Source organism: Cupressus sempervirens, chromosome 1 (genome assembly GCF_028749045.1).
Source record: "Cupressus sempervirens isolate cs-2001-9-10 chromosome 1, ASM2874904v1, whole genome shotgun sequence".
NCBI classification, from domain to species: Eukaryota; Viridiplantae; Streptophyta; class Pinopsida; order Cupressales; family Cupressaceae; genus Cupressus; species Cupressus sempervirens.
The window spans coordinates 720,555,193-720,570,138 of NC_143118.1; positions in this window are offsets into that span (position 1 = coordinate 720,555,193).

A 14,946-nucleotide genomic window follows, 5' to 3' on the forward strand; every position below is an offset into this window, starting at 1 on the left:
GGGGAATGAGAATAATTAGCTACTACAAGAGGTAAGACATGTCCCAAGGCTAAGTAGGAATTTAATTTCAGTAGGGCAATTGGGTGATGAGGGTTGCATAGTTACTTTTAACGCTAAAAATTGGAAGGTGTCAAAAGGTTCCCTTGTAGTAGAAAAAGGAGTGAAAGTAGACACCTTGTATATTTGTACAAGTCATTTTGTTTCTTCTACTTTAATTGTTTTAGAGAAAATGAATGTTCAAGAATAATTGTTGTAGTTGAGCAAGGAGAAAAAATAGTTGATATAGATTCTAATACAACACTATTAAACAAAGATTTGGGAACATGAGCAAAAAAGATATGAAATTAATTCATTCAAAGAAATTTTTACCAGGTTTGAAATGTGTCAATATGGATTTGTGTGAAAGTTGTGTATGGAAAACAAAAGAGAGTGAGTTTTGTGAAGAGTGGGAAGGAAAAGAAAAATGAGAAATTAGAGTTTGTGCATGCAGATATATGGGGACCAACTCAGGTATCTTCCCTTGGTAGTTCTCATTATTATATTACATATTTTGATGATGCAACTAGAAATGTATGAGTTTATTTTCTTAGACATAAATCATATGTATTTCAAACTTTTAAGAAATGGAAATACTTAGTTGAAAATGAGATTGGTCAAAGATTAAAACGTCTCAAATGTGATAATGGTGGTGAGTATTGTGGTTATGAATTTGAATATTATTGCTCCATTAATGATATTCATATAGATAAAATTGTTTCAAGAACTCCATAGGAAAATGGAGTGGCTAATCACATGAACAGGACAATAACGGAGCATGCAAGAGCATGAGGTTTCATATTGGGCTTCCTTAAACATGTAGGAAGAGGTTCTCAATATTGTTATATATTTGATTAATAGATATCCCTCTACTCCTTTGGGTTGTAATATTCCAAAGAAAACATGGACTAGTAAGAAGGTGAGTTATTCTTTTCTGAAAACCTTTGATTGTGAAGTTTTTGCACATATAGATTCTAAAAATAGAACCAAGCTAGAAGCTAAGTCAAAGAAATGCATATTTTTTGGATATGACATTGATGAATTTGGTTATAAGATTTTGGATTTTGAAAATCATAAAATTAGAAGAAGCAGGGGTATCATATTCAATGAGAAAGTATTATGCAAAGATCTATTGAAGCCATATGAGAAGAAATAAAATGATTATGTAGTGCTAGATGATACTCAAAAGGATGATGTTCCAGCAGTCCCTCATGTTTGAAAACAACTGTAATAACAAATACTACACACCCCAGTGAGTGTTAGATTGTCAACAAGGCTAAGTAGACACCTGGAAAGATTTTCTCCCTCTTTGTATTCTATTTGTATTAACAGATGTTGGTGAACCTAAATGTTATGATGAAGTTGTGCAAGTGAATACAAATATTTAGTGGGAGTCAGCTATGATAGAAGAAATGGACTCCTTGCTGAAAAATAAGACTTGGGATTTATGTAAGTTGCTTGTAGGTAAAAGGGCTTTAAAGAATAAATGGGTTTATTGGTTGAAAGAAGGTGACAGAGGTAAGAAAAGATTTAAAGCCAAGTTAGTTGTTAAAGGATTTTCACAGAAAAAGGGCATTGATTTTGATGAGATAGTTTCTCCTATTGTTAAAATTACTTCTATCACTATTTTAAGTATTGTGGCTATTGAAGATTTTTATTAGGAGTAGCTTGATGTTAAAACAATCTTTCTTCATGATGATTTGGATGAAGAGATATATATGGCACAACCATAGGGATTTGATGTCAAAGGTAAGGAGAATTTAGTGTGCAAATTGAAGAAAAGTTTATATGGCTTGAAGTAAGCACATCGAAAATGGTATCTTAAATTTGACAATTTTATGCATGAGAATGGTTACACTCATTGTCATTCAGACCATTGTATTTATTTTGAGAGGTTGGATGATGATAGCTACATTATTTCATGTTTATATATTGATGATATGCTTGTAGTTGGGTCTAACATGGATTAGATTAAGGGGTTTAAATGATAGTTAGCACATTCATTTTCTATGAAGGATTTGGGGGAAGCAAAAAAATTTCTTGGAATGAAGAATTGTAGAGATAGGAAAAATAAAAAATTAACTTTATCTTAGGTTGATTATATTGAGAAGGTGTCGTAATGTTTCTCTATGGAGAATGCTAAATTTGTCAGTACACCTTTACCTAGTCATTTAAAATTGACTAAGGAGATGTGTCCCAAGACATGGGAAGAGGAGGAAAATTTGTCCAAGGTACCATTTGATGTATGCCATGGTATGTACTAGGATAGATATTGCACATGTAGTAGGAGTTGTTAAGAGGTATATGAGTCATCTTGGAATTAATCATTGGAATGCAATAAAATGCACTCTCAGATATTTGAGAGGAACATCTAGTAAATGTTTACATTTTGGGGGCTCTAGTACTAATTTACAAGGCTATGTTGACTTAGATTTGGCATGGGATCTTGATACTAGGCAGAGTACTATAGGTTATGTAATTTTTATTGGTAGGGAAATAGTGAGATGGGTTTCTTACTTATAGAAGAAGAATTCTTTATCCACTATAGAGGAAGAGTATGTTGTTTTTAGAAAGGAAGCTAAGGAGATCATATGGCTTCAATTCTTCTTGGAAGAATTGGGGCACCCATAAAGGGATAATTATTTTCTACATATAGTCAAAGTGCCACTCATCTTGCCGAGAATTTTGATCTTCACTTGAAGAAAAAACACATTCACTGACAGTGTTGTTTCATTCGACTATTTTTGGATCATGGATGGTTAAAGATGGACAAGATACATACAGATGATAATCCAACATATATGTTTTCAAAATTAGTGGCAAGGGATAAGTTTAACTACTCTTTAGCTTCAATTGGTCTTCTATATTGAACAAAATAACAAAATATTAGGATGGTTTGATCCAGTTGGAGCCTCATGGTGTTGCAGTATTTGAACATGATCACTCTCCAAGTGGGAGACTATTGTCTAGTATGGAGCTTGATCAATGCCTAAGTGAAAAATCGTTAGTTTGTGGTGATTGATCAAGGAAGTACTATACATACTCCATAATTCCTTGGCAAGGTTTGAGGTTTGACTTGGCCTTGAGAGGGGGCTTGGGGGCATAGCCCCTAATAATTTTTTTGGAGGCTATTTTATAGGCATTTGTGGGCTAAAATGTTGTAACTAATTCTAACCCTAAAGTGAAAAAAATACTTGTATAAAATAGCTTAGGGTTAGGACTTTCTTTTATAAGGCGTGATGTGATAATAGCTTCTTGCAACAATATTGAGTGGTAAGGGATTATAGATTGTAATCAAATTGTAATCACTAGATAATAAAATATTGGAATCATTGTTGGTAGATGTAGCCTAAGGATTGGGTGAACCACATTAAATCTTTGTGTCTTTTGTTCTCTTTTGTTTGCATTTTTGTTTTGATATTGGTTATATTTGCCTGTAATTGCTATTTATGTTTCTTTAAACCCTAACTCTAACTATTCCTAACATAAAAGTAAGTTGAACAAAAGGAATTTAAACTATGAAACCCACTTCAAATGGTGCTCATATTCTCTCCTTTCTTCTCTGTGATCTTCATGTTGATATAGCTCTAAGTTGACAAAGTGTACCCTTAAATTTGAAAGCAAAATGACAAGGATTTGATATAAAAAGGACAAGATGATAATGAGAATACTAGGAGAAAATAGTTATTAAATCAAGCCTAGAGAGGCTCAATTTATAGAGTTTTGGTGCCAAAATAAAAGACTTAGTCTATCAGGAAATTAAGATACTGAGAGGGGGTGAATTAGGATCTATAGAACTTTTATCCTTTGAAACAAATATTAAAATAGATATATTCACCTCTAATCCATCTCACATCAATATCATAAATCACATAAGTATTTATTATAAGTATTAGATCTAATAGCTAATCACATTCATACACATGAAAGTAAATGATAAACACATGACACAAAGGTTTTGGTTACCTAGAAACCCTCCAAGGTGAAGGTAAAATTCGAGTGGGGATGATGCCCACAAATCTTCACTACTGCAATAATAAAGTGTGGTCAATAATTAATGCTACAATGTTTGATCACTTCTGATGATCTACCTTGTGAAGGGTCTACCCTTCTAAGAGCTTACGCACTTATTCAGTCTACCTTGATTAAAGGATTTGAACTTACAATGAAGTAAGCACTTTGTTAGGAGATTTACAAAGGTATTTTAAGAGATTTACCTTGATTCACTTTGCAAAAATTATCAGTACATGATCCTTTATTTTTCACTTGATATGTTGATTATGAATCTCCTTTTTACAACTCTAATTTAATCTCAAATCTAATATAACTCTATTCTTTCCTTCACTACTCTGCCCAGTCGCTCTGCCTGATTCTCTATCAAACTTTTCTTCTACAACCTAGACTTATCTTCTCTCTCACACACACATGATTATTTTTTGGACCCTTCTTTTATAACCAATATATGAAGCTTATAAATCAAAATAAATGATCTAGATTCATCTCTTTTACTACTTATATGTTCCATTTTCCTGATTGGTTGCATAAAATTGCATGGGTATTAACAATCTCCAAAAAAATAAATTTGTAATCATCTCCTTAAATGTCTCTATGATCATTAAATCAAGCATCCATGTTGGCTAAAATGGTTTACCTTAGTGTTTGTGTCATTCTAAAAACATAAAAATTTGGTTTACTTGGCATATAAAAACTCTAGTGCTTGGTCATAATTGATATTCATATGATGTCACTCAGTACTAACTCTTCTCACCATAACTAACTACTCAACATTCATTGTTCTTTGTATACGTATATTGCTTGGCTTATCTCAATAAATGTTGGAGTACTCAAAGATCATTGACTTACTTGACAATAGTAGTATAAGTTAGCTCATACTAAAATATGAACAAGTCCTTATACAATACTCGGACTTAGTAGGATGGCTCAATCAGAGTAATGACCAACCAACTATACCTTGTGAATGGCTAAGTGTTTGACACTAATAGGCAACACCACTTGGAGATCAACAGATGATAATAAGAATACTAGGAAATTTTTTTTATTAAATCAAGTTGAAAGAGGCTCATTTTATATAGTTTGGGAGCCAAAATGAAAGAATTAGAGATGAAGTGAGCAATTGGAATCGTGCCATAGTTAGGTTGTGAAACTTGGAAATTTTCCATGATTAAGAGGTTGAAATTGGAAAATATGTCATAAAATGACACATTATGACAATGTGTTAGAGTATTGCAGAGAAATATGTAAGAAGGTAGAGAAGAAGGTGTAAGAGAATGCATAAAATGTGTAAGAAGCTAGAAGCGAGAAAATAAGAGATAGAAGCAATATTAGGGGGGAAATGTAAGATTTGGAATTAATTTTTTTTAAAAACTCATAATTCCCTCAAAAAATAGAAATTATAATCTAGGATATTAGATAATTCCCCAAATCCATGAAAAATAAGATAATTTAAAAATTAATTATTTGTGAGGAGTTAGTAAGAGGAAGAATTAATAAGCTGAAATTTATTTAATGATAAAGGCATATGATTAAAGCACAGTTTATTTATTCCTACGTGGGAAAATTAGTAAATTAATTAGCCAATTGATGAGATAAATGTAGGGATAACCTATTAAAAGATTGTGATGAAAATGAAAATGAAATGGAATGATATTGGAAAGGTCTGAGACACAATCAAATTGATGGAAATGATGATGCTAGGTTGAATGACACAAACTGATGACTTATTAAGGATACATGACAAGGTTTGATGACACATGAGACTAATAGACTTTGTAATTCCATAGGATTGATCGAAATTGATTGATAAGATTGGTTGGAATAATATCAACTAACTCTATCAATGCTATTAAATAATTTGGATGATGATATGATCAAACATTAAGGGATGCAAAAATGTCAATGATTGAATTGATAAAAATTATGAAGGGATAGGTTGACATGGCACTGAGGGACTCAATAATGCCAAGGATCAAATTGATGACGAGTAACGATAATATAGTTTTGATTTATGGCAATTGATAAGGTGTTGGGAAACATGAAAATTCCTAAAGGTTGGTTTGATAGTGGTTGATTAAGTTGGTTTGGTCAAGGTTTGGTAAGGGTCAGCTGAGTACTAAGGAACTCAAATAATCCTAGGATTGGTTAATGATGATTGATTGGGGTTGAATTTCAGTGATTCTATGATATTGAAATGGTTATGAATCAATTTTGAAAGATTTAGGTTGGATATGAATTAGTTTTGAAGTGATGTGTATTTAATTCAAAATTTTTATAAATAATGAAAATCATGTCAAAAGATGTTCAAGGAACATTGTAAAATAGGGCTAAATGATGATCAAGTTGGCAGAAATATTAGAGTGAGTGAAATGAGAAAATGTGATGTGTTAGTGTATAAAAGTGATGAAAGAGTAGGCACAAACCATTTTTGAGGGTCTACAATTTTCATGTGTGCTTTGATGATTGAATGGTTTTAATGGTATTTTTAAGACATTCACTTAAGAGATTTCCTTTTGACATTTTCTTTAGTCATCATAACTTTATATCCCCTTAATACATCTCCTTTAGTCATTATAAATTTAAAAAACTTTAAGAACCTAATGGATCCCCTTAAGATCTACCCTGAAGATATCCCCTTAATATCTCTTCGTAAAAGATCCCCTTGAGACATAATTTTATGACATTAGCAAGATTAAAATATCCCCTAATGGATCCCCTTAAGATCTCCTCTTAGGACCTCCCCTTAAGAGATGTCCTTAAGATATCCTCTTAAATCTATTTTTTATGTATACATTTGATGTTAAATATGCTTGCACATTTTATGATTAGATACTTGGTCTATGATTTTATGATTATATATTTTAGGCTTACATTAAATGGTATACCTATGTAAATGAACATACATGTGATTTGATGATTTCATGCACATTATCTATTTTAGTTTGATGATATATGTTTGGCATTTTATTGTATCCTTGATGTGTGTGTGTGTGTGTGTGCATGGGCTCTTTTGTGTACACATATTAAATATTTATTCTTTAATATATATGCTTTAATAAAAAATATGAATATTGAAAACATACATAAATGACATGAACATAACATAAATCTATAAAATAATTTTTTTTGCAAAATGTAGATAGGAAATGACTATATTATAGCATCTATATCTATTAAAATGTGTATGAAATATCTCTACAATAATGTAGCCATATAAAATGTCTCTAGAATAACTTACATACATATGAAATGTATCTAGAATAACATGTAACAGTCAATGAAATACACATGCACAAATCTAGAAAATAATGTCTATGTATGATTACATCTAAAATAACAGAAGTACTACATGAATATCTACTAGGTCCCCCTCCTAGTCCATGACCCAATAATGCTCTATGTCATGTGCCTAAACTTTATGTTAAATAAAAGAAATAAATACATACATGTCAAATTAAAAATAATTATATTGAGTTACAAAAAAAATTACACACATGTTAATATACAATATATATATAGCCTCTAGTTCCTGTTGTCTGAGATCTCTAGGTGTTTGTAAATCCCCAAAATATAAGATACTATCACTTAGACCCTTTAGCACATGCACACATATATGTAAATTATCTTGAATTATATATGTATGTCTAGCTAAATTTAAACTCAAGTATGTAATTTTTTAAAATAAAATAAAAAATTAAATTTAAACATTTGTATGCATACATACATACATATATAAACACACACACACACACACACACACACACACACACACACACACACACACACACACACACATTACCAACATGTAATGCTCTACCAATCTAACTGATATCTTATTCATGTAATGATAAAGTGTCACCCACATCAAGCATCTCATCTATAAGAATACTTTTAAATAGACAAGATATTCTAGGGGCCTAAGTGGTGCGGGTGTTGTAGAGCCTTGAGTATGAGTAGGTTTTGTAGAAGGTGTTCAAATATCCTTAGCAACCATGGTTTGCTAAGATCCTATAGGAGGTACAAGAATATCCTCCTCTCTATTGAGACCCTATTTCTTGGTGTACATGATAGGATATGGCTAATGTGTCTTCTAATGTCACTAAGTGGAATTGCAGTGACTATCAATGATAAGGCCTAATATGCACCAAGAAGATCACTAGCTAAAATTTTTGACATACAACACAACACATCCACATATGATAAATTAGAAACCTCTAGTAGAGAAGGTATATCTATTCTCCCATATGCATTATTAGTCTTCTACTATAGGATGCATCTTTTTTTGTTATCAGAATGGTAGTACAAGAATGTAGCATATATCTTCCACATTGATCAGTTAATATCTCCTATACTTTTGTATAAATCATGGTGATGTTATAATATGTTTTAGTCCTAATTGTATCATTTGGAATAGTTAGACCTACAATGATCATCCCTTGAGCTTTTTGCATAACCAAAAGTTTTTGACCCACCCTTTCCCTCTTATTAGCAAGAAAAAGGATATCTATAGGTTTAAATCTATCTAAAAATATACCAATCCCCTTCCTATAATAACCTAAAAAATCTATATAGTCTATGTGACACCCTACTAGGGAACCCAAGATAAATTAACCTAAAAAGATGTTATGTTTTCTAAACAATTTTATTTTTCAAGAGTAAAACATACAAGAGATAATAATGTGAAAGAAATAACATTAGGTACACATCACATACATTCATAAGAAAAGAAATAATAGTTACAATCCTCAAGGGTTACATAACATTAAATCACATGTGAAAGTTTAATTAAGTTTAATTTTAACAATTAATAAAATTTATTTCATCAAATTAACTACATATGAAAAATCTCATAAAGGTATATACAAGTACGTAAGATACATACTCATCAACAACATATGTTGTAAGGTATGAAATGCTTAAATAATATACATCATGATAAGATACATCATCTCACAGGATATTGATAACTAAACTACAAAATATAAAAGTATGAACATACAAAATAATCATCAAGCAAAAGAATAGAATATCAACATCAAAGGAACATTCAATATCGATGTCAAACTATCAAGTCTCAATGGAAAATGAATCACTACCTCCCAACTTCATGGAACCTTAGTGGTCTCCCTCCCACCATGCTAAGGAGATAATCTCAAGTCCCAAATGGATAATAATCCAAAGTCACAACAAGAATCTAAGTCTCAAGATCCTAGAATCAATCTATCTCAAAGGTACCAAGTACACAAGGTAACATCTAATCTCAGAGGCAACTAGACATGTAGGAAACCTAATATGCATGTGGGAGAGTTTCATCACATGAGTCAACTCTAAGGTTACTCTGTCAGTCTCTTAGGACCTCGCTCCCCCAGTGACTATATGTATCATAAATATCATTTCATATAGGAAAGGCATACTGATGAAGCAAGGTGACAACCAAGCACTCTCTCTACTCCCATCCTATTCTGTATTATTACTCGAGGAATCAATGAGGTATCAATACCAACATCTAATTAATTTATTTTAAACTCCATTAATGATCATGTTATCACTTATTAATACTACTTACAATGAGTTACCTAGACAACCTCTTTAAGGATTTGGCCCCTAATGCGAGCCACTTCCCAACAAACACATAGATAACCTACCCTAAGCTCATAGAAATGCATCTCATGTAAAAGTCACCATAAAAATATCAAGTCCATACAAGCAACTAGAATCTCAAATAGATCACATGTCTAATACTCTCAATAGGTTGTATCAAGAATCACAACACATGAGCTTACAAAAGAGCTAGTAAAATTCCTATTTGGTTGACTAAAAAGGTTTCCCATAACCCATCTCAAGATAAAACTTAACCCCCACAATAGTCATTAACACAAGTGTAGTTATTGATACATATTTCAATTTTCAATAATATTTCATAATGGTCAATTTTAAAGTATGTTCACATTTTTTTTCCCAAGTTTTCTTAGTAGACATTGTTTTTCTAGTTCAGTTCAACTACATATAAGTTTTATGTTCATAATTTAAACATCTATGTTTTGCAAGTAACTATGTCTTATTAGGGCTCAAAGATTATCTACATGGGTAGTTACTTAATTTAGACTTTTCATATAAATCCCATTTAATAATATTTTAAAAATCCAAATCTAGAAATATTAAATAATAATAAAATCCAATAAATATTAAATTCAATTTAGCTAAATTCAATATTATTATATTATTAGTATACTTTAAATTAACTACATCTAAAAACTTGAATTAAACTAAATTGATCTCTTCTTAAAATAATATTGAAGTTACATGACTATAAACTTCTTTTTTTAATATATACTTTTAAGAAAAAAAAATTTAAATTTGAAAAGAACATAATACTTTATATATATATATATATATATATATATATATATATATATATATATATATATATATATATATATATATATATATATATATATATATGATACTTTTTTTTTAAAAAAATTTCTTTTCTTTAGAAAAAAAGTCCCTTTGGGACTGGCTATTATGACAGCCTTAGCATTGCCTACAACAACCCCTTACAGTTGTTGTGATAGAATCAAGTTGCTCACAACTATCTTTGGGTTATTAAGACAACCTTTGAGTTGCTGGTGGCAACCTCTAAGGCCACCACTGTGGCAAGTGGGATTTGATGCACTACTTCCCCATCAAAATTTTAATATTTTTAAAAACTTAAAACAATCTCCCCACACCCCAACCCCCCCCCCCCCCCCCCCCCAATTGAAAACAACGGGATTTGATTCCTAAAAATGGGTAAGAAAATTCAAAATATTTACCGTGTGTGTGTGTGTGTGTGTGTGTGTGTGTGTGTGTGGTGGGGGGGTGTAATGTGGAGGATCATGGTCAACCAAACTATTCCCTTAAGTGGCAATGAAAAATCAGCAAATCAAGGTTATGTCAACTTTGCATGCAATTTTAAACTTGTTATGAATTTTCAGTCAAAAAAGTTATGAGAAAAGAATTTGTATGAAATTGAATTTAGTTTCTAAACTACTAGGCCTTATCTAAAGAAGAAAATATTGATTTATCAAAACTTAGAATTTTAATGCAATAATACAAAATCTCAAGACAAAAATAAGAAGTAGGCATATGTCTGACCACCTTAAATAAAATCAAAAGATAATATTTTTTAATAAGATTCAAGATATAAGTAGTAGGCTCATGCCTAGATGTTACACCTTTTTTGGACATTTTTATTCCAAATAAATAAATAATTATGAATTTTCTACTATAGTATTCTCAAAATAAAAAAACTCTCGTGTTTGACCTCTTTAATTAATTTAGAACTCTACAAAATTTAATTTTTCTTTTATATTCCTTACGGTAGAAGAAGTATACAATGTGATGCATCTTTTGGATTTCAAAAATGGTATACCATTTGAAAGTTATATTTATTTTTCAATCAATACTTTATGCATAACTCCATTAGAAAATAAATAATAATTACTTATTTGAACTCATAATTTGACAGACATTACATTTATGGAAAGATAAGAACATTGTTAAGAAACCTTTTTCATTTCATCAAATTTGGGTTTAAAAAAGTCATTAGACACATGTTTGAAGTAATAAACACACAAGAACAGGCCAAAAACATGTTTTTGAGACTTTTTTTAAGTTGACCATTTAAGATTGGTATCCAAAACAATACTAGGCCTTATAAAGGTATTAATATTTTGGTCTGGTATCAAGATTGGTGGGAAAAAAGTCAGAATAGATTTTGAAATGCTTTGAGGCATTTTAGAACTACATATTTTTTAGATTGCCAATTTTTGGCACACCATGATCCTACACATACATACATACATACATACATACATACATACATACATATACATATACATACATATATATATATATATATATATATATATATATATATATATATATATATATATATATATATATATATATATATATATATATATATATATGTTTTATGTTCACAAGTGTGATGGAGAAGGAAATTCCAATCGTCCAACCTTTTTTTTTCAATTCAAATTTGGTAAATCTATTTCCTTTTTTTCTAATACTCTAAATGTGGAATTATTTATCTAAATCGAGTATGTTTCTATTGGGGTTTCAATTCCTAGTTTCCATAGATTTTTTCAAACCAAAAGAAATCAATTCTTAAAACAAGGGTTTTAAATTTCTTTTACCAAACTTATAGAAGTGAAAGCAATTCACGTTATCACTGATCAACCATGGTAATTTCCCATTTCTTACAGGCACAAAGAAGACAAATGTTCTTGAGGAATTTTGAAATGGATATGTTCATATTCCAACTTCATTTTGATGCTAATGAAAACTGATGAATTCTTGTGTCCATGAATTTTTTTTATCTCCAAAAGCCCACAAAGAAAATTCCTACCTACCAATGCTCAAGTTGCTCCTTCGACCCGTGTGTGTAGAAATGAGCTCCAATTACCAATTAAAAGGCCTCTAACCCTATTGAGGGTTTTTATTTTCCAATTGACCTCTCACTTAATCAATTTTATTTTAAATAGATATTTTATGTGCACTTGGTGCCCTTTTATATTTTATTTTATTTTCCACTTTTCTTAATTTAGAAAGATACTTTTAGAGTATAACAACATTATGGAAATTTTTAATAATATTCAATTCTCACTATTTAAAAAGAAACTTCTAAGTTTACATTGGCTAACAATTAAAATATTATTATTTTTCTAACATTAGATGTCTTTTGACATATTTTATTATTTCTAATTCTAAAGTTAGACTTCTTAACCAAGTCTTTTACTTTAACACTTTTATTTAATTAATTCTCAATTAATTAAATAAAGTATGGTAATGTTTTCTTCCTAATTTTTTTCCATTTAAATTATTAATTTAATTAATTCATTTCACTAACTAATTACACTTAAAGCCACAAGGTAGACCACATAGTCCAACTAGCAAGTGACTATGACTCCCTTCCTCAACCACATCAATCATGACAACATAATAGAAAAAAAACATTCCCACCATATACATGCTAGTATGAGGTAAGTATCCATAATCCATATAAATATCATCATGAAATCTAACTATAATCATTATATCCAAATATCTCACATCATCACACAAATAACCATGAAACAAAATAACACATGGAATATCTAAGTACAAAGTATCTCATCATTAATGATTTAAGAAAACCATAAAGATAGTATCAACCATTGGGGTAACCAAGTACCACTACATCAAATAATATAACATGAAAAATGGCCTAAAAGTGTTTAAAAAAACAACTAAAAGAAAAATGGGGAAAGCACTACATCCTCACCCCTAAAATTAGGCTTACTCCTAGAAGCCGATAAACAAGTAAGGATATAAATCATACATTTTCAGTAGGGTTCCAATTGACCCTTACCTTCTTGTAAGAATTTTCCTTAGGGAAAAATTCACCCAAGATCAAAGAACTCAAGCACAAGCACAATAGTAGACCAAAAAAGAGTATGATCAGAATATCGATATGTATTCAATTCAATGTGAAAGTACACTAGGAGTGCCTATATATAAAGGCCTCTATAATGATTCTAGAATGCATAGGAATCAACAACTTGATAAGTCATACAACTAGGCACATGTCCACCAAATATGGGTTATCCTCCATTAAGCACAGGAGTAAGTGTGATGATGAGAGGATAAGCCTCCAAAGGTGTATCATGCAAATTTATGTTGTAGACACCATATGCTAAATTAGGAGTGTGAATAACTGTGTTGTCTACATGATGACTCAGTGAATGGTGCAAACTTCAATTTTGTAGACACCATGTGTTGAATTAGAGTTGCGTACTTCTATGTTGTCAACATGACAACTCATAAAGGTACACAAACTCCTAAGTGTCTCACAAAATAAATAATAGAATAATGTAATATAATAAAATAATGCACTAACCTAAGTAAACTTAAGTAGAGTGTAAATAGTAAATACGTATTTACACAAACAAACTCCCTTAAGCGCAACTTAGGTGAATTCCCTTAAGCTTATGAAAACTAGAATGAAATACATAATGGGTCTTGGCTACTAGGCCATGTTAGCTACCCTTGTACATAATGAAATGAAATCTCTCATAAAGTGGAGAAAGAGGGAAAACCTCATGGGAAAAACCCTCCCCCAAAAGGAGAGATGAAAATACAAGATGCATGGATGGATGGATTAATCAAGACCCCCCATTATGACATACATCAAATATATACAATAGTGAAATGAGAGGAACAAGACCTCATAAGAGAAAAAAGTTCCCCCCATAAGACAGATGAGGAAGAGAGACAAGGTAGTACCCCACAAAGGAAGAATGCAAATTAGTGGTAGCTGCTCCAAGTTAGAAGTTGATCCAAGAATTTTGAATGATGCTCCTCCCCTTTGGAAGAAACAATGGCAAAGGTACAATCCCAAAGATGTATGGTGGACCTGAAACCTATTCAAGTGTCCTTGTGTTGATGATGATGGTCACCCCTTCCAACAGTGCTGAAAAGAATGAATGTAGATCTAACAAGGATGTAGGTAGAACCTATCCCAAAGAACCAATAGTCTCCTCAACTGATAAATATACCTCCTGCAACTATTGTACATAAGGATCCATAATCATGTCAACCTATAAAGATCAGTTATGTAGAGAATGGATATGGGGTCAGAGTGAGCCCTCACAAAAACTATAGAAGGATCATCTTCACCAAAGAGAAGATGTAAATCATCAAGGATGTCTCCCAAGTCTACTATGTGTGACTCCATGACCAAACTTGCAATGTCTACCATGTAGCCATCCCCTATTGCTAGAGCTAGAAGACAAGGTGTACCCTGGTGTGCTAGACCTATCACTGTGGCAATGTAAGCATGTGGACTATACTAAT